We start from the raw sequence: 3,543 nt of genomic DNA on the forward strand, positions 1-3,543 counted from the left end.
CCATTCAGAGACCTCTACCAGAGGTTAGGTTCAGGGCTAGACCTAGGGCTAGGGGTAGAGTTTAGGGGTTACTGGTTAGGGGGAGGTTTAGGTTTAGGGTCAGAGTTAAGGTCAGGGTTAGGGTTAGGGTTTGTACTTGGCATCCTGCTGTTCAGAGACCTCTCCAGAGAATAAAACCTCAGACTTTTGTTGGGGTCAAAGTAAACATGACAAACATCACCAACCTGAGGTGAAGAGGGGATGTGGCACTCTAAATACTCTTTAAGTGGGTATTCGATTGCTCCTTCTCTTTTTATCTCTGTCTTCACACCCGTTTTCAGAAATACTAATACTTTTTTTTAAGTTTTTATTTTCATTCCAGTTAGTTAACATATAGTGTAATATTAGATCCTGTGTACAATATAGTGATTCAACACTTTCTTTCAACATCTGGTGCTCATCACAACAAGTGCACTCCTTAATCCCCGTCACCTATTTACTTTGAATAAATTTGAAATGTTTGGACATTTGTTATGCATAGATAATTTAGGTTTTAAGTTTGGAGCATAGGACTTCTGCTTCTGGCCAATATGAAGTAACAGGGACCAAATATACACAGCTACCAAAACAACTAAAAATATATATATATATATGTGCACCTGGGTGGCTCAGTCAGTTAAGCATCTGCCTTCAGCTCAGGTCACAATCCCAGGGTCCTGAGATCAAGCCCTGAGTCAGGCTTCCTGATCAGCAGGGTGTCTCCTTCTCCCTCTCCATCTGCCCCTCCCCTCTGCTCGTGCTCTCTCTCTCTCCCCTTGTGTCTCTCAAATAAATAAATAAAATCTTAAATATATATGTGTATATATTTATATAAATACATTTTATGTATATATATGTATACATGTATTTATGTATATAAAACAAAACTTTTTAATTTATTGGAATTAGGTAACAAGGGACAGTGATTTCTGATAAATGATAAAACAAGTAAGGCAAGCCCTACAATTGCCACCAGCTTACATCCTAGAGAGAGATTGCAGACCACAATGAACAGTGGGGGAGCCAGATTGTTTCCTGTTGAGATGGAGGCCAAGGTGGCTAGAACTTGCACTACAGAATACTGGAGAGAGAAAAGGTGCAGAAGGAGACCTCTTGAACTCACATAGAGCTAGGTATATTTCTTGTTCCCAAAAGAGTGGAAAATTTTATCATTCATAGTGTATTGGTTAAAGTACTCAAAAGGCTTTTCCTTAGTAGTGAAGAATTCTTGACCATAGATTAAACACTGCTCTCTCATCTCACCTAAAATACCTCAAAAGGATCACACTGTTTTCAAGTAATTTAACTGTGTCCCAGCTAACTCGTAGAGGAAACACTTCAACTATGTTCTTAAAGGACATTAAGCTGCACAAGCTTTAATAGATTGTATTTATTTCCAGTTGCCACTGTAAAAAAATTAGCAAAGTTATCATGCTTTACAATTACACAAGTTTATTCTCTGAAAGATCTATAAGTCAAAAATCCAAAATGAGTTTTTACTAAAATCTGCAAAACTGGTTCTTTGCATCTCCTAAGACTGACAGGATTCCTTGGGTTGCAGCCACATCACTACAATGATGCAAACTTCATTTTTGTGGTCAATGTCTTCTTCTCTTCTGTCTTTTGCAAGTGTCCCTCTGTTTCCCTCTAAGAAGGATTCTTGTGATTACATGCGGGGCCCATGTATATAATCCAGAATAATCTCCAGATCTCACTATCCTTAATTTAATCACATTTGCAAAGTACCTTTTGTCACAAATGTAATATCCAGGGATTCATGGATTTAACACATGGGTATCTTTAGGAGGGTTATTATTCACCCTACCACATAGATTTTGTTTGAGATTAAGGAATCTGAAAATCAGTCAAGGGGGCTGTATGCCCTGTGGTGAGCAGAGGCAACAGGTGAAAGCAAAATGAACCAAACCCCCCATTCTTTTGAGAATATTTGAACATGATTTAAGAATAATTTCAAAAGAAGGAAGCACCGCTGGAAAGATAGAGAGGACCTACTCAGTGCTGAGAGCTACCAGGTCAAGGGAGGGACCTCTTTCTCAGAGGAGATTTTGAAGCCGACCCAGGTCTGGGAAGATAGAGACGGGGATTGGTGTTAGCAGGAGAGAGGAGACTGTGCAAAATCCTAGGGAGGGGCGTTGGAGGGAGAATACCCAGTCCTGTGCTGAGAATAGAGAAACAAAGGTAGGAGGACGGTGTGCCCCTAGTTCAGGAGTGGTGGGCAATGAGGACTTAGGGAAACAAGACAGGGGATGGCAAAGTGTGCTGGGTATACAGAGGTTGGGGGGCCACAAGTTGATGGCAGGAAAAGCCGGGCAGCAAAACTAGCATTCGGAGTGTTGGACAGAATGGAGCCCACATTTATACACCTGTGCAGGAACATAAGGAATTCCATGTCTGAGAAATAGTCTTCTAGCACAGAACATTCCCAGCTGTGCTCGGGCAAGTAGGGGGAAGCCTAGGGTTCTGTGGCTGGTGTTGGGACTCACTGCCCCAAGGGGGAAGAAAGGGTGCTGAGTGGATGGGATTGGGTTCACAGTCCTCATTTCCACCAGACTACTCTGGCTTGCTCACGTTCACAGAGTGGATCTGTGTGAAGGCTTCAGTTGGAGTAACAGGTTTCACCTCTAAAATGCTAACAGTCTACCAGTTAGATGGAGAATGCATCATGGAGATTTTCCAGTTAGATATAGGACATAGAGGATGGATTCATGGAATCCTAGCCTCCTGGGCCCAAAGTTGTCCCCAGCCGCTTGCTCTGTTTGTCAAGAGTAACTTTAGTTACTACAGAGCTGCCAGCTTCCTGAAACAAGGTTAGAGGAAGTAAGTGTTGAGTACTGGTGGATATATGTTCAGCCTTAACAAGGGGGCCAGGAGCAGAGTATTAAAAAGTAACCCAAAATGGCATATATATATGCCTGTATTCAACGAGAAATCCACCTATCAGAGGAATTTTTCCATGTTTCCTTTAAAAATTATATACACAGGGCTCCTGGGTGGCTCAGTCTGTTAAGCGTCTGCCTTCGACTCAGGTCATGGCCCCAGGGTCCCGGGATCGAGTCCCACATCGGGCTCCCTGCTCCGCGGGAAGCCTGCTTCTCCCTCTCCCACTCCCCCTGCTTGTGTTCCCTCTCTCGCTGTCCCTCTCTCTGTCAAATAAATAAATAAAACCTTTAAGAAAAATTACATATACATATACATATGTATATATAAATCAAGTTGCTGGAGGGTGCCATTCACTGATTCAAAATGTGAAGCCTGCCCCCTGCCTGGGCCTTCCACCTCCATGGATGAAACCCACAGTTCTCCAAATGCTCACGGAACTTCAGAATTCCTATGGGAAACTATTATTGAGGGTGTCACCATGGACGTCTCCTCCCCAGGTCCAAACACCATCTTGGAGGTGGGGATGCTCTCAACAGGATGGTCCATGGAGCTTCCTTCCTAGGAAACATGGTCTATCAGATTTCCCCAGCCCATTTATGCTCCTTGTCCTGCACTGGAGCCCAC

This window comes from Zalophus californianus, chromosome X (assembly GCF_009762305.2).
Source record: "Zalophus californianus isolate mZalCal1 chromosome X, mZalCal1.pri.v2, whole genome shotgun sequence".
Taxonomy (NCBI): domain Eukaryota; kingdom Metazoa; phylum Chordata; class Mammalia; order Carnivora; family Otariidae; genus Zalophus; species Zalophus californianus.